This window comes from Podarcis melisellensis, assembly GCF_964234715.1.
Source record: "Podarcis melisellensis genome assembly, chromosome: 7".
NCBI lineage: Eukaryota > Metazoa > Chordata > Lepidosauria > Squamata > Lacertidae > Podarcis > Podarcis melisellensis.
In genome coordinates this window covers 9,702,368-9,720,524 of record NC_138539.1, presented here as the reverse complement: position 1 = coordinate 9,720,524, position 18,157 = coordinate 9,702,368, and positions in this window count along the sequence as shown.

Below are 18,157 nucleotides of genomic sequence, written 5' to 3'. Positions count from 1 at the left end.
TTGGCCACGCCCTTGCATCAACGCCATTGCTGAAGCCATGTGCTGTGTGCTGTGGGAGTAGCCACGACCTCCTCCTCTTCTTCGACGTCCCCTGGAACTCCTTGTCTGGTAACTAGGGGTAACGGCCTTGTTGCTGTCTTGACCAGGTTCACGTGTGCAATTCCTGATTAGATGGGAAGGGGAACCACAGCGAAAACAGTGTCTAGCTGCAAAAGCATTTACTGTGTGCTCAAACTCAGCATCAACACTCTTAGGCACAGCATAACTCCCCTTTAAAGACAAACCTCTTTCTCTTTGCCTTTTATCCTGTTCATCCGCAAGCCGAGAAGAAATGTATTCAAGGGTTAATTCAGTTGAAGGCATAGCTTCCAAAGTTAGAGCTAGAGTCTCATAGCTTTTATCAAGAGAAGACAACAATATGTATGACTGCTGCTCCATAGAGAAAGGAATGCCCAGCTGCCTTAGTTGATTAAAGGCAGACACCATTTTGGCAATATGTTCTTTCACACACGCTCCCGGTTGGAGACGTAAATCAAACAAACATCTTGTAGCATGGATCTTGGCCCCCGCAGTGTTTCTGGAATTTAACCGCTGCAGAACCGTCCAGACCTCATGCGTGTTCTTTAACTCAGAAACATAAGGCATTTGCTCTGGTCCCACTGCCAAAACTAGTAGACCTTGGGCTTTCCTGTCGCATTTCTGTGAAGCTGCTGCTGCTGCTTTGGCTTCTGCAGACGCGTCTGCAGCTGCCTGTAAAGGCGGTGCTTCAGTACAGCTCCACAACTCTTTTGCTTGCAACCAAACCCTTACTCTAGCCTTCCAATCTTGCCAATTTTTCCCATTGAGTCGCGTAAACGGGACAGTAAAACTTTCCTGGGACTCTGCCATCCTCCCTGGGGCTTAGGAACGATACTCACACACCTGTAGACCGTCTCCCAGCTGCTGAGGTGGCTCCTTGAGGAATCAGACGTCTTCCAGCGAGTACAAACTGCGCAGTGCCTCTTTAAAACTTTTCTAGGCACGTTGCAGGACTCAAGCTGCTTTGGAGGCTTTCGTTGTCGGCAACCGCTTCTGTCTTCACTCCAGTCCCTTGCATAAATCACTCTGAACTGCTCTCCTTATCTCCTTCTTGACGTACAAACAACCATAACCTGTCCCATTAAACTTTAATTAGTTTAATGTAAATGCCCAGTGCACTTCCTTCTTTAAAAGTCTCACCACGGCAGAGGATTTCGCGCAGCAGCTAAGAAGGGCAGGAGAGGCAGCATCTTCCCAAAAAGGAGTCCTGGAGCATGCGGTTTGTAAATCAAAAATAAGGTTTATTTACAAAACACCAAAAAACAATCCTGGCGACGAACCACACATCTCAGCAAAACACACACCCAAAAGGGAGAAGGGGAAGAACAAACAAACAGGGGGACTATTTATACAGACTCATGTTCCTGGAAGCCTAATGACCTCCAGCTGCTCAGTGATTAGAGCGTTTCTGCTACTCTTTTAACCCTTTGATAGCAACAGAGCCTTAGGAACTAATTTGAAGCAGCTTTGAAAGGACAATGCAACAGTATCACATAGATCTGTCTAGTTTTGTAAGATGAAATAAACTGGGTCATTAGATTATGTGGCACAGCTAATGAGACGTTTTGGTCTAATTACTTGAGAAAAAGCCTCTAATCATCTGAGATGGGGTTTTTTTTTCTTTTTCTTCTTTCGGGAAAAAATATTGTCTGAGAGCAATATTTGGATCTGGGGGACAGATGGATTCCAAAATTCAGCATCCAAATACCACCAGAGCCCCTGTTTTCACCCCATCCCAAGGAACATCACTGGGGGAGGGAAACCCTACTATTTCTTCTAAGATTTCAGCTTGGTCCCAAACCACTTCTCTTTCCTCCTCTCTTGGCTAAGCCTCCTTTAATGAGATCAGGTGTTTTTTTGCTCCTTCATCTGCTCTCTCCAGGAGTGTCGTGTAATTAACCATATGAGCAAGGTAGGGTGCCACAAGAAAGCGTTGAGCAACACGGCTTTGATGCTATGACTTGCGCTAAAATGATTGTCTGGTTTGGAAAGTAAAATCAGATTGCTTTTTTTAGGCCGGCGTCTAAGGCTTAAATGAAATCTGTAGATTTAATGGGTGCAGGGGGGGGGGAGAGAATCTTTGCAGATGTGCATCAGCCTCAGTTTGGGCATGAAACTAATTCAGAAATTGATTGCAATGAGGGGGGGGAGCAGATGCTGAGATTTTGAGAAGCGCACTTCCTATCACTTACTGAAGTTTCCCAACTGCCCACACCTTATTATGCATCATTGCATATGCTCCAATTGCATCTCACTAGGGAAAGCTATAGTTAAAGCTATGGTTTTCCCAGTACTGATGCATGGAAGAGAGAGGTAGGCCATAAAGAAGGCTGATCGCTGAAGAATTGATGCTTTTGAATTATGGTGCTGGAGGAGACTCTTGAGAGTCCCATGGACTGAAGAAGATCAAATCTATCCATTATGAAGCAAATCAGCCATGAGTGCTCACTGGAAGGACAGATCATGAAGCTGAGGTTCCAGTATTTTGGCCATCTCATGAGAAGAGAAGACTCCCTGGAAAAGACCCTGATGTTGGGAAAGATGGAGGGCACAAGGAGAAGGGGACGACAGAGGATGAGATGGTTGGACAGTGGTCTTGAAACTACCAGCATGAGTTTGACCAAACTGTGGGAGGCAGTGGAAGACAGGAGCTCCTGTCATGCTCTGGTCCATGGGGTCATGAAGAGTTGGACATGACTAAATGACTAAACAACAACAATAATAAAGATTTAACTGCACTAACACCGAGGGGTCCCCCCTTTTTTTATTGTTGACCTGCGCTTGCCTCCAGCTCCTGACATTTCCTTTCTCTTTAACTTCTAAAACAAGTTAATCTGGCTACTAGATACACATCTCTGTATCATGGGGGGGGGGATATAAATCCAGTGTGCATTCTGAAGGCATAGATACGTTCCTGGCTTCCTGTGCAGACCCCCCCCCCCCCTTTCCTAATGCAAAGTTGTGAAGGTTCATGAAGTGGAAACTGCTCCACATTCCATAATAATAATAATTTATTATTTGTACCCCGCCCATCTGGCTGCGTTTCCCCAGCCACTCTGGGCGGCTTCCATAGAAACCAAAAATACACTAAAATATCACACATTAAAAACTTCCCTGAACAGGGCTGCCTTAAGATGTCTTCTGAATGTCAGGTAGTTGTTTATCGCTTTGACATCTGATGGGAGGGCGTTCCACAGGGCGGGCGTCACTACCGAAAATGTATGGCTTGCCCTGTTTCTATACAGTGGTACCTCGGGTCACAGACGCTTCAGGTTACAGACTCCGCTAACCCAGAAATAGTACGTCAGGTTAAGAACTTTGCTTCAGGATGAGAACAGAAATTGTGCGGTGGCAGCGCACAAGCAGCAGGAGGCCCCATTAGTTAAAGTGGTGCTTCAGGTTAAGAACAGTTTCAGATTAAGAACAGACCTCCAGAACGAATTAAGTACGTCACCAGAGGTACCACTGTACTTGCATTCTTGGCTGCTGTTGCACAAATGCGTTTGTCCATGGAACAACAACATGGCTGCCCACGCACTTGATGATTCACATGCCAACAGGGATAGGAAGCAGCCTTATTCCAGACAGCTCTGGTTTTCTAGCAACCCATCCTTGCAAATCACTTCTGTTGCAGGCTCGTAGGAACACAAGATCTGCTGCATCAGGCCAGAGACCAATCTTATCTAGCATCCTGTTGTCACAGTGGCCAACAAAATGCCTGTGGGAAGCCAACAAGATAGACCTGGGTGCAACAAGGCTGTCCCAACCAGGGGCAGAGCTACCTGCCCTGGCACCTGGAGCGGTGCGGGGGCAGGGCTAGCTGCCACACGGCGAGTGTCCCTAGCCGCCCACCGCCCACACGGAGAGCATGGGGGGGCACTAGCTGCCCATGTAATGAGTGTCAGGGGCATCGCTGGCCACCCACAGCAGCATTGTCCCTAGCAGCCCGCCGCCCTCACAGCAAGTGTCCAGGGCACCACCCACACAGCAAACGTGGTGTGTGGTGTGGTGGTGTGGCGATGTCACCCGCCCTCACGGCTGGCACCCGGTGTAGAACGCACCCCCCGCACCCGTCTTCCTCTGCCAATAGCCCCAACTGTACTGAGTTTAAGGGCACTTACTCCATTGTTGTTGTTTAGTCGTTTAGTCGTGTCCGACTCTTCGTGAGCCCATGGACCAGAGCACGCCAGGCACTTCTGTCTTCCACTGCCTCCCGCAGTTTGGTCAGACTCATGTTTGTAGCTTCGAAGACACTATCCAACCATCTCATCCTCTGTCGTCCCCTTCTCCTTGTGCCCTCCATCTTTCCCAACATCAGGGTCTTTTCCAGGGAGTCTTCTCTTCTCATGAGGTGGCCAAAGTATTGGAGCCTCAGCTTCACGATCTGTCCTTCCAGTGAGCACTCAGGGCTGATTTCCTTCAGAATGGATCGGTTTGTTCTTCTTGCAGTCCATGGGACTCTCAAGAGTCTCCTCCATTAAATTCCATCAACTCCACATGAAGGGCAGTGCCAATGGTTAGATCTTGCCTCCTCCAAATGCCCTTTGAAAAAGAAGCGTCTCGACAAAGGACTTGTCCACACTTCCTCACTTTCCAGGCACAGAGTGCGCTTTAATGTGCCATGTCTGAGCACTCAGGTTTTGGGGGTTTTTTCGCTCAGGAACTTTCCCCATCAAAGCTGAATTGGAGCAAACAGCAATCCACACAGAACCCAAATTTCTGCTTCTTGAATGTCAGTGTTAAAGGGCGGGTTTCCGTGGGGAAAGCACCAGGGCAGAAAACAGAGCCCTCAAACACAGAGCTTTAAAGAAAGTGGAAGGCAAAACGTAAGTGTGGATAAGCCCTAAGATAAGCTTCACTCCTCCCCCAAAGCCCGGGCAAAGAGTTTCATCATCACCAGATGCCAAAATGATATCAATGTCACCCAAACCTCATAGGAGAGGGCATCCCTGTTGTGAGCATAGCAGCAGGGATCATTCAGTTAGTAACGTAAGGGTCAATTCTGTTTACAATTAGACAACCGGGCAGAGGGAGGGGAGGCATTGCTGAGCAACCCCTTGTGATGGAAAAGTTTGTTTTTGCTGCGCACGTTGGGTCAACGAGTGCTTTCTTTTTCTTTTCCCCTGCCAGCAAATGGTTAACGAACGGCAACTTATGATTGGCTGGGGTTCCAGGAGGGGGAGTTGAAAAGGGGAGGATTTTGAGAGACAGTTGTTAGGTTGGGAGATCCAGAGTGAGAAGAGAGAGAGTTGGTTCTGGGTAGAGACATCCACTCTGAGGAATATATCAAAAGCTACAGAAAAGAGTCTCTGAGCTTGGTGTGAAGGACAGTGTGTGGTGTTCTGTAAGAGTAATTAGGCCAGGAATTAATTGGGAGGCTGAGGCTGAGCCAGGAGAAGTAGAAGCTGTGAGGATACAGTCTACTTAGGTTTCATTCCAGTCAGGAGGGGAGAGATTCTTCTACAAAAAGAGAAGACTCCCAAACCAGTTAAGAGGGGTGTGGAGACCCCTTGGGTCTGTTACTTGGAGTACCTCAGGAGTAGGGTAGTCTAAGGGGTGTGCAACTGACAGGAAGTACCACCTTGTTGAAGAACCAAAGTATTAAGCGGCAAGCAACAACTGAGAAAGAACTGAACTGAAATAGCAATCTGATCTGAAGTATCCTATGTTTTACCCACTTGTGTCATAAAATTCCTTTGTTTAATAAAATCTTTGTTGTTTATTTGATCAAATCCTGCCTGAGACTCCAAATTATTTAGTTTTTTTCTCACACAAGTTAATCTGTGGTGGTTTGTAGGAATTCGTGGAACTGGTGTTCTGTGAGGTGGGTGCACTATATTTAAGTGAGGGCAGGCCCGACGATGCCAGAGGGAAAAGTGCCGTCGCGCCATCGCACCCCTCAGATTGGCAAGATCCTTGCTGAGGTAATTCAAGTTCTGACTGGCTGTGTCATTCCGAAGGAGTCCCCTCCCTGTGTGGTTGTATGCCACTGTTTTCTCAACAAGGCTTGACCGTAGAATACAAAACGTATCTTGTTTCTTTCTCCTCATGTTGTATATGTTGTGGAGCTTACTGCCATGATATACTCCCCTTAAAAGCTTCACTTAGATCGTCTGCATAGTATTAATGTCATGAAATGGTGTGTTGCAGCTTCAAATATCATCAATTAAATCCTTGGCTAATTAGGCTCAGTTGAGAAAATTGCAGCACAATCAAGCCCAAAAGTTTTTTGAGTTGTTGTTTTTTTTGGAATTCAGGGACCTGAATATTCATTTGAGGAGGGTTGGTTGACTCCATCTTCTCAACAAGTGATTGCTCTTTATTGTTTCAAGTGGCCTTTTTGATTAGCGTTCCATGTTCAGCCATGGGGCTAAACAGTTGCACTCATTTGCTGATGATTGTGATGTGAAATACGCTCTCCGAAGGGAGATGCAAAAATGAGCTGATTGTGATTTAATTAGGACTCGAGAATCTCCATGAGCATTCAGGGGATCTGGAGGAAACAAAACAGTTTCCAGCAGTTTTTAGTTTTCTCAGGGTAAAGTAGGATTCAGGCAGGAGGAGCCACACAGGGAAACAGATTTTTATTAGTGGGTCCTTCTTGCCACATGAACAAAAGGCTAGTGGGAGCAGGGATGGTAGAGGCTCTGCATCAGGCATAGGCAAACTCGGCCCTCCAGATGTTTTGGGACTACAACTCCCATTATCCCTAGCTAACAGGACCAGTGGTCAGGGATGATGGGAATTGTAGTCCTCAAACATCTGGAGGGCCGAGTTTGCCTATGCCTGCCTTGCATCAGGGGTGGGTCTGCGTACTATGGTGCCCTGTGGGAGCCCAAAATTTGGCGCCCCCTTCCCCCAGTGAGGTGCTGGGCTTTGGGAAGGAGGCATGAGATTCTGGCAGGGTTCTAGAGCCCTCCCACCTTCTTCCCAAAGTTGGCAAAGCACTAACTAAGCTTTGAGAAAGAGTCGGGAGGACTCTAGGACCCTGTCAAAGCCTCTGTCCTCCTTCCCAAAGCCCAACACCTCATTTGCCAGGCTTTAAGATGGCGCCTCCTCAGCTCAGCGCCTAGTGTGTGTGCACAACTCGCACAGCCCTAAATCCAACCCTGAAATTTATCTTGTGTTGAAATTGCACTCTCGTTGCAATGCCAAACTGATGACCGACGTTACAAACTCCGCAGAGCTGGCTCAACCATTGGGCAGACTGAGGAGGCTGCCTCAGGCGGCAGAAGCCCCAAGGCCGCAGCCCTATGGGTGCCCCAGCTGCCCTGTCCCCTCTGCAGAACCATGCCAGTATCAGCTGAAAAACTGCAAGATCTTGCAGAGTGTGCAAGATCTTGCATGATATCTTGCCCAAGTCGGGCAAAATCTCACCCCAAATTGGGGCCAATGCTGGTGGCATAGTTGGCAGTGTGGGTAAAGTCGTGCTGGCAGCAGGAATGGCAGCAGCAGCAGGGCAAAGGTGACTTCCATTTTGCCTCAAGCAACAAAACAGGACACACTGCCCTTGTTTGCAGGTGAGGGGAGTCAGGGCTGGTGAACATGCATGGATGGATCATGGATCTAATGTTGCTTTATCTATCACTTGGTGCTTGATTAATCAGGCCTGGTGTAGGCATACCGCAGAATGGGAGTTGCAGAATGGATTGCACCATTTCAGACTGCAGGTGAGGAAGGAAATTACAATGGCGGTCACTATTCCCCCCCACCTGGGGGAAATTTTGTGGCAATATATCACCATGCAGCATCTCTTGAGATGGTTTTTGTTGGGAAAGCTGAGGACCACTAGGAACCTCTGGAAGGAACTTTAGCTGTGGTGAGTTCCCCCGTCCACATTTGCCCCCCATCCCTGAAATAAATTGCATGTGTAACAAAAGTCATTTATTTCTTAACACACGCTCAGATCACTTCCACTGAAATCTGTGAACTGCAACCCTATACCCACTTACTTGGAAAGAAGTCCCATTGAATTCAGTGGGTATTTCTTCTGAGTAGGCACGTGTAGGATGGGGCTGGTTACTATTAAAGTGTTTCGATTTGTGCTCTTTGGGCTTCCCTGACTACCCTTTATGCCTCCACAGGAATGCCCATTTCCCTCTTTGGAGAACATTTGGAGAGCATAAATAGATGGATTAAACCGAAAATGTGGCTTGAGAGATATTAAAAATGCAGCACTTTCTGTGAGATCTGACTGCAGCCCAGTCTGGAAATGGTTTGGCAGTTTGTCACCTGGACTCGTCCGGATAAAAGAGCAGCTCCAGTGCAATTGCATTCCTGCATTCCCGTGTTTTGACGTGAATTGGGCTGCGCTCAACTCCTTCACATTCAATTCTGCAGAGCTTGCGTCCATCCAGCACATTGTCTTGGTGCATGAATAATGCATTGGAGCCCCTTCGTTTGCCATTATCATCATTGCGGCTTTAATTAAGTAAAACAGCCTTGCCCGGTTATGGCAGCCGTGCGAGGCGACGCTCAGTTTATTAGCTGGCATAGCATAACACGGACATTGGCACTAATGGCTTGGAAGGGCGCAAGCACGCCTCGGTTTGAACAGTGGGAGTCCAGAGTAGCAGCAACAGCTTCGTACAGCTGAGTGATGTTTAGGAGAAGTGGCACTATAGAGAAACACAATCTGATCGGGAAAAGCCTTTTAGGATTTTACAATTTGGAGCGACGTGAATAACAAGATGGGTTTTACTCAGGTGGCATGGTGGCTGGCTGAGCAGGAAGACTGATGGAGGAGGAAAACAGGGAGAAATCAAGGAGTATGAAATGTATCTGTCTTTTCAATGAAAGAAGCCTTGCTTGTCTCCAGCAACTGGTATTCAGAACTACAAGTGCAATCTGCAACAAAATGTTCCAGCACAGACTGCTTCCTGTTCAGGCTTCCATTCCCCTGAAATTTTAGTCAGCATTCCATGCCAACTGAGCATGCCCAGGCTTCATTGGCCTATTTGTAGGGTCTCCCTCCCTCCTTCCCAATGAAAACCTCAGGGTTACCCCTGTTAGAATTCCTGCTCCATGATTACAGTCATGGGATTTTTGTCTATCACTTGACGGTGTATGTTTTGACACCACTGAGTGGGAAGTGACGGAGACAGGATGTTTGTGTTCTGTGAAGTGGGACTATTGTCCTTCTTTTCTCTTTGCTGTCTGATGCTAGAAAGAGAGGGAGTTGCAGTGCTCCGTGTGTGTTTATATGTAAATAAAGTAGATTAGCCAAAATGCTGAGTTGCTGAAGTCTGTTAACGCAAGTTGCGCAAACTCTGTGGATCCCTAAGTGTGCCAATGTCTGTTGGCATTGGTTGCTGTGATGTTCGGGCAGAAGAAAGCTTTTGAAGCTCCCGAACGATCGACCAGGAGGGAGAGAACATGCCAGTAGGGCATGTGTCTCTGCCAGGGTCCTACTCGAGTGTAGGCTGAGCTCCGACAACCCCAAGCCTAACGATTCCTTTCTTGCGCATGGGTGGTACCATATGAATGACACAAGAAACAGCCCTCACTTCTCAAACAATGGAAATACAGTGGTGCCCCGCAAGACGAATGCGTCGCAAGACGAAAAACCCGCAAGACGAAAGGGTTTTTCGGTTTTTGCGACGCTTCGCTAGACGATTTTCCCTATGGGCTTGCATCGCAAGACGAAAGCCCATAGGGAAATCTCGGGGACCTTTTTTTAAATGCTGGCGGTGGGGAGCAAAGCCTTTTCCCCCCCTCCGGACTTCAGAAGAGGTCCAGGAAGGCCGGCGGGGGCGAAAGGCTTTGCTCCCCACCGCCAGCATTTTAAAAGCGGTCCGGGATAGCAGGGAAGCGCTTCCCGCTATCCCAGACGGCTTTTGAAGGCAGGCAGGGGGGGCAAAGACTTTTGCCCCCCGCCCGCCTTGGGAAGAGGTCCTGGACCTCTTCCGAAGGCGGGCGGGGGGCAAAAGTCTTTGCTCCCCCCTGCCTGCCTTTCTGGGAGAGCAGGAAGGCAGCGCTGCCTTTTCTGCTCTCCCGGAAAGGCAGGCAGGGGGGAGCAAAGACTTTTGCCCCCCGCCCGCCTTCGGAAGAGGTCCAGGACCTCTTCCCAAGACGGGCGGGGGGCAAAAGTCTTTGCCCCCCCTGCCTGCCTAACCGGGGGCTTTTAAATCGCCCCGGGACTGTCCGGGGCGATTTAAAAGCCCCGGACGGCTTTTGAAGCCTCCCCCCGCCGCCCGGCATCGGGGCATCGTCCCGATGCCGGGCGGCGGGGCGAGAAAGCCTCCCCCCACCGCCCGGCTTCGGAACGATGTCCCGAAGCCGGGCGGCGGGGCGGGAAAGCCTCCCCCCGCCGCCCGGCTTCGGAACGATGTCCCGAAGCCGGGCGGCGGGGCCGCGAAGCCTGGGCGCGCTGGCAACTCTCCGCAAGGAGCGCTCCCGCTGCTTGCGGAGAGGTCCGCGAAGCCTGTCCTGGACCTCTTCTGAAGGCAGGCGGGGGGCAAAAGTCTTTGTCCCCCCTGCCTGCCTTCCCAGGGGCTTTTAAATCGCCCCGGACAGCGGAGAAGTCCTCCGCTGTCCCGGGCGATTTTAAAATGCCGCCCGCCAGAAGAGGTCGGGGGAAGGCGGTTTCCATAGGAACGCATTAATTGATTTTCAATGCATTCCTATGGAAAACCGTGCATCGCAAGACGAAAAACTCGCAAGACGAAGAGACTTGCGGAACGAATTAATTTCGTCTTGCGAGGCACCACTGTATGGGGAAAGAAGCTGCCTCTGAACATGGAAGGTTTATTGCATTTTCATGACTGATTGCTGTAGATAGATCTATCCAACCAACCATGAATTTGCCCTGTCCCTCTTAAAGGCCATCTGCAAGGCAGTAGCGTAGCAAGCCAGGGGGTGCGCTATGGAGTTCTATAGGGAGGCACGGGGGTTTGTACTGTTGCCTGGTGGCTGCCAGGTGTTTCAGGTGCTGCAGGGGGGTGGAGCCACTTCCTACCCCTGAAATCGGCAGCCGGCTGCCCTAAAAGAAAGCTCAGCAGCTTTGATTTACTCAACAACTTTGGTCTGCCCCGGGCACCAGCAGGGGTTGCTACACTACTGCAGCAAGGACCACCATTAATGCAATGTTACACCTGTAAGCTGCATCAGGCTCTGCAACAGCTCTATGACAGTGTCTGGGAACAATCTCCATAAGATGTGTCTCCTGTTAAGCAGCTGCAGTCAAATTCGTGGCCACGACGAATTTGCAAAATCCGTAGCAGCAAAATCCATTTTTTAAAAATAGATGCACGAGAGAGCTTTCTACACTGAAATGGAAGGGTCACTCTATAGCTAAGAGAAGCATGAAAATGTCACAGGGATGTGGCGTGGGCAGGGGGGCAGAAGGAGGTTTGGAGTCAGCTGCAATTGCCAGGCCAGAGTTGGCATTAAAGGCTTTGAACATTCTTGGTCTTTTGCTTCCAAAGCAGGTAGATGTTCTCCTGGGCTCTTTAAATCACACCCCTTTTTTTGGACTTCCAAAGCATGCCCCAAAGCCTGAGCCTATGGGAAAGCCCCAGGTGGGCAGCTGACATACCGTGGGCAGCAAATGGGACAGCATTGATTTTGAAATTTATGCAGCTGTTCTAGCAGAAAATCGTTTTAAACGGTGAAGAGCCCCTGGAACACTGTGGCTGGGTGCAGGATTGCTATTACAGTCCAGCGATTTATTTATTTTCAAGTGTGAAAGAAATCTACTGAGTTCCCAGAAGGAGAGAGTATTTTGAACAGGCACTGATGCAAGGAAGGAAATGAAGAAGGTGGAGGGAGGGTGAAGGTTAAACGACGGGATTTGATCCCGCAAAGTAGAGGGGGCACCAACATGGATGGCTTTAGGCAAACTCAGAGAAGGAGAAGGAGAAGAGGAGGAGGAGTTTGGGTTTGATATCCCGCTTTATCACTACACGAAGGAGTCTCAAAGCGGCTAACCATCTCCTTTCCCTTCCTCCCCCACAACAAACACTCTGTGAGGTGAGTGGGGCTGAGAGACTTCACAGAAGTGTGACTGGCCCAAGGTCACCCAGCAGCTGCATGTGGAGGAGCGGAGATGCGAACCCGGTTCCCCAGATTACGAGACTACCGCTCTTAACCACTACACCACACTGGCTCTACATGCTTGACACTATGACAGGGGGTGGAAAACATAGCCATCAGGGTTCATGGCCGCTGATAGCCCTATCGTCCATGAATTTGTCCAGTCCCCTTTGAAAGCAATCCAAGTTGGCGGCCATTGCTGCATCCATTCCATAGTTTGACTATGTGCTGTGCATAAACACAGCTTAGCACATGGAAACTAAGGCTACCGGTGAGGCAATGATGTCAAAATAATTGTTAACGTTTGCCTGGTTTGGATGTTAAAATTTCACCTGGGTGTCCAGTGAAAGTAGCTTCAAACTATGAGAGCATATACCACAAGGTTTTGGTATTCAAAGCACGGGGGATCTCTCTCTAAAATCATTGACTGTGCATTTGCTCTTGAGTTTCCCTCCCATCTTTTTATTTTTTAAAAAGAAAAAAACAGGTGTAACAAAATCTACTTCCTTCAAAGGGGAGATGTGGGGCTTCAATCAATAAAGGCTAATGAAATCCTTTGATGTCCACAGATGAAAAATATCCTATTCATCAAACTTATGAAAAGATTGACTTTTCAGAGCAGAGGATCAAAGTGGGGGGGGGGGGAATGGGAGGGGGCAGATGTTATCAGCACTCATCTTAAATTGTAGGAGACGGTATTGTGGCTTAGGAGGGAAAAGCTGATGGAAAAATACACGTGGATTTAAATGATGTGTATGAAAGAAAGATTTGCTATATATATAAGGCATGTTAGCTAGAATAGAAGGAACACAAGATTTTGTCTGCTCTGGAAAGACACCCTCACACCAGAAATGTATGCATGCTGGAAAGGAGATTGCTGCAGCTTTGAGCTGTAGTAGCCCCAATATTCTCTACTTGCTTACATGTAGGATGAAGTGAACATTCAAAATGAGAGTTCAGTGTTATCTGCTCCTTGCTGTTTCCCCCACAATTACACTTCAGCATGTTACAGACAGAAAAGGCTCTCTGTCAGACAAGATAGCCACTGCCTCTCCCACCCTTTTAACTCCCCAGTCCTGACATTCATTCTCCTCTTACACTGGCTTTAGCAAGCAAGCACGACTCCCACAAGTGAGGGGGTGGATGACAGAAGCAGGGAAAGAAAGGAGCATTGACTGGTGTGCATTGGGACTGGCAGGGCAGAGCACAGGGAGGCCAAGTGGAGGCTGAGTCCAAGCCAGCGCATGATGTGCCTCTCAGCCTAACCTACCTCGCAGGTTTGTTGTGGGCAAGGGCAGATTTTGGTCTTTCACATGTCAGTGGCGCCCTGTGCAAGGCCAAAATTCTGCACCCTCACCTCTCGTCTTCTGTTCTGCATGTGCACTATGTCACAGTTGTGGCACCCTCTCAGTTGGGCGCCCAGTGTGTCGCCACTGGCCTCTCTGCCATAAATCCAGCTCTGAGGAAGAAGGGAGGAACCATGTGTGCCACCTGGGAGGAAAAGGTGTGGTATAAATGCAAGAAACAAATAACCCCTGTCAGTGGCGTAACGTGGGTTGCCAGTGCCTGGGGCTGCGGGGAGGGAAATGGAAGGAGTCTGCATGAACATTCAACTGCCTAATGGCATCTGTGTCACCCAGGAGATCGCAGCCGCATAGATAAGAAAAAAAAAAGTCGTTCCATTGTCTGAGAGATAACTTCCTGGTTTGCATGGAGAGCCCAGTGACAGAAGCACACAACTGTACTGAGGCAGCACCGGGTTTTGAAATTTTGCGGCCCTAACAATTTTGCACCCAGGGCAACTGCCCCTCTGGCCCTCCCACACTACACCACTGAGTCTTTCATTGCCCAGTTGATTTACCCGCAAATACCCTTGCATTAAGTGCTTAAGAGGAACCTGACGGCCAACCTGATGCCTATGAGAAGCCCCCAAGCAGGACAAGAGTGCAACAGTCCACTTCCCACATGTGATTCCCAGCAACTGACAGAACATAGCCATTGTGGCAAGTTGCCAGTGTGGTGTAGTGGTTAAGAGGGGTGGACAGCACATAGTCAAACTATGGAATGGATGCAGCAATGGCCGCCAACTTGGATTGCTTTAAAAGGGGACTGGACAAATTCATGGACGATAGGGCTATCAGCGGCCATGAACCCTGATGGCTATGTTCTCCGCCCCCTGCCATAGTGTCAAGCATGCAGCTGCTGGGTGACCTTGGGCCAGTCACACTTCTCTGAAGTCTCTCAGCCCCACTCACCTCACAGAGTGTTTGTTGTGGGGGAGGAAGGGAAAGGAGGATGTTAGCCGCTTTGAGACTTCTTAGGGTAGTGATAAAGCAGGATATCAAATCCAAATTCCTCCTCCTCCTCCTCCTCCTCCTCTTCTTCTTCTTCTCCCCCTCCCTTTGGTAACTTCTCAGATAAGAATTAACAAGCAGTTGATAGATTTATCGTCCTTTTATTACAGCTTCACATTGCAAGCACAAATACACAACTCTCTGCAAGGAGGGCAGTTGCCTACTCTAAACCCTCCTCCCGACTCCTGAAGCAAGAAAGGCGCCAACAGGAAGTTCCTCCTCCCTCTGCCTCCTTTGTTCTGTGATACATTCAGACCGCTGAGTCCAGGGAGAGGGAGGGTCCCACATACTCTTGATTGATGTCTCTTCTAGCTGTCCCCTCTGTTAAGTTGTGGGTTGACATAGCAGCCGGCACAGCGATTTCTTCAAGTAGCTCTTTATTTTGTAAGCTGGAATAGAACTGACTGCAAACAGCTCAGCCGGCCTGCTTTTATAGGCAGCCAGCTGTCAACATTGTAACAACAACAGCCCAGAGTTCCCGCCTAAAATAACTGCCACGGACCTGAGTGAAAACTATCTACAGACCTGAGTGAAAACTATATACAGTATCCCCCTGTTGGCCCAGGGTGAAACTACACTACATAACACCCCTCCCCACCGAGATAAGGCGTTAGTTACAATCGTAATGGTTTCCTTATATACAGCACTATGCGTAATGGTTCAATTAGGCACAAAAGCATATCGGTTACATTTCCCATACTTAGACCAACAGTGATACGTGTCCAACAACATAGTCCTTTAAATAAGTTGGGCGCTTGGAAACTCTGCCAGACCGCCGGGGACTGGTAGCCAAGTCCGGAGGGCCACACAGTTCTCGCTGAGGCTGTGGTGCGACCCTAGGTGGCGTTGGAACCAACTCCCCTGGATCCGCTGCTGTGGGTGGAGCCTCCGCAAGTGGAGTGGTCTGAGTCTGTTCTGAAGCGGCTTGGTTCGGCTCCACACTGGCAGTTTGCGAGGGAGGTGTAGGTGGGGCCTCGCCATCTGTGTTTCTTCTGGAGCCGCAAGCGCAGTTGGAGGCACCTCGGTAGTGTCCAAGTCCCCAACCCTGCGCCTAAGCTGGTCTATGTGCCGTCGCCACAAGCGTCCGTCTTCGAGTGCCACCTGGTACGAGCGAGGTCCAGTGACTCCCACTACTGTGGCTGGCACCCAAGGAATGTCCCCCACATAGTTCCGGGCAAAGACCTGGTTTCCTGGGACAAATGACCGTGGCGCGTTGGCATAGCCTGGGGGTTCAGCCACGGCAAAGTCCGGGTGTAGCCGGTCGAGCGGTGACCTGAGGCGGCGGCCCATAAGCAGTTCAGCAGGACTCCTCCCTGTGGCCGCATGAGGGGTGATGTGTTGCACGAACAAGTATTCGGCGACCCGCTCATGCCAGTCTCCCCGGTCCAGCCGCGCCAGTGCCTCTTTTGCCGAGCGCACCATTCTTTCCGCTTGCCCGTTGCTGGATGGATGAAAGGGTGCCGTTAGGGCATGGCGGATGCCCAGTCCCAAAAGATACCGCTCAAACGTGCCTGACGTGAACTGTGGTCCGTTGTCAGAAACAAGGACATCAGGACACCCATGCGTTGCAAACAGGCCTCGCAGCACCCGGATGACAGCTTCGGTAGTGGTGGAGAGCATCAGGGCGGTGGTGTAGTTGTTGATTGACTCCCCCTCTGCCTGGTTCCGGTGGTAGAACGCATGGCGGGCAGCAATCTTGGACGGCTTTGGCGCGTAGTGGTTGCGGAGCTTCTCTTGGATCGTGTCCCATGGTGTTGCCTGGACTGCTTCAGGCGCAACCAATGCTCGGGCCGTCTCAAACACCTCAGGCCCACAGAGGCTGAGGAATAGGCCCCGCTTCCGATCCATTGATACTGCTGTCAGCTCGTTGGCTTGGAGGTAGCAGTCAAACCGAGCGAGGTACGAGTCCCATGATTCAGAGGCTGGCGCAAACGGCAGTAGAGGCACAAGTGAAGCCATGATTCCGATGCCGGCGTGAAGGGCGATGGATGGAACACAGTGCTCTAGCCAGAACAGTCAGCTCTGAATTGGTTCTGCCCAGTGATTTCGCTCAGTGATTTCGCTCTGTGATTCAGCTCAGTTCAGAGGCTGGGCGCATCTGGCTGTGCTCTGATGTCCATCGATCCCACCTTCGTCGCCAGTGTTAACTTGTGGGTTGACATAGCAGCCGGCACAGCAATTTCTTCAAGTAGCTCTTTATTTTGTAAGCTGGAATAGAACTGACTGCAAACAGCTCAGCCGGCCTGCTTTTATAGGCAGCCGGCTGTCAACATTGTAACAACAACAGCCCAGAGTTCCCGCCTAAAATAACTGCCACGGACCTGAGTGAAAACTATCTACAGACCTGAGTGAAAACTATATACAGTATCCCCCTGTTGGCCCAGGGTGAAACTACACTACATAACTCCCTCCCTTATGGTTCCCCTGTCATTATCCCGTAGCTAGGTAACTCCCCTCTACGCTGCTCAGGTTCTGTGTCTGCATCTGCCTCCCTTCTGCTTCTGAAAAAGCTGGAGGCAGGTGTGTGTGTGTGTGTGTGTGTGTGTGTGTGTGTGTGTGTGTGTGTGAATATTCCCCCTCCTCTTCTGAGAGAAGCTGATCTGCCTGCGACTGCTTCCGAAATCTTCAGATCCAGACCAGTCCCTAACACATAGGCTGTATGTATGGAAACCATAGGAGCTGAGAGTTGTTGTCTTCAGCAGGCCCAGTGCTGGTCCATGCCCCATGCAGTTTGAGGGAGGGCAAACAAGTGTTGCCATGGTGCCATCAGAGACCAACATGGGGTATGTGTGAGAGAATAAGGTCATTTCTGAGAAGACTGTTAGGATATTTCCGTTCCACCTTAAAAAGGGGACAGGCTGTTGTGAGTCACAGCCTACGTATTTCCTTCTCACAGGAAGTTTCTGCTTTTGTTCTCTCTCCGTGCCTGGACATCGAAGCAGGCAGTCATGTTTTTTTCTTTGTTCTGACCAATGCTGAATAAAGTTGTAAATAATGCTCTCCTAGGTGCATCTTTCGCTGTGCGAACTCTGCTGAAAGGGCATGCACTAGTCTTGGAATGTGGCATGCTATTTCTGAGGCTTGTGTCGCTAATTGACTGATACTGCGTTTCTACGGGAGGTTGGTGGATCGTCCGGAGACGGCGTGGAGGCATGATGGCCTTTGTCTCCCTGGCAGTATCCAGTATTAGGTGCACACTAATTGCCCCTGCTCACATCCATCCCTTGTTATCTGAATGCCAAGGGCTCCCTGGACACTGAGGAGTGGTGGTTGGATATGGATGAATTGGGAGTTGGAAACTGGCTTGGAAGTAGGGATCAGTGATCCGGGGGAGCCTGTAACAGCCAGGAGATGAGAGTCAGAGCCAGGAGATGCTGCAGGATTGGGGAGTAAGGATTGGAGATAGCTCAGGTTGGTGTAGGGTCAAGGGCTTTCACACCTCCTCCTGCTGCCCCATCTTTGCTCCACTGTCTCTCAGGACCAGGAGAGGACTGAAGTGGGAGGAGCAGAAGGTGACCTGCAGGTAAAGTCTCCGCCTGCTTGTGCACAACTTGAGTGGGGGAGATACATAAGCCGAGTTTGGGGACAGGACGTTTCTGTTGCTGCAACTGCCTCATCGGGTGCACACCTAGGAGTAGCTGAGACATGGGACTGATGGACCTGCCTGTCAGGATGCTATAAGTGGCTCCCGG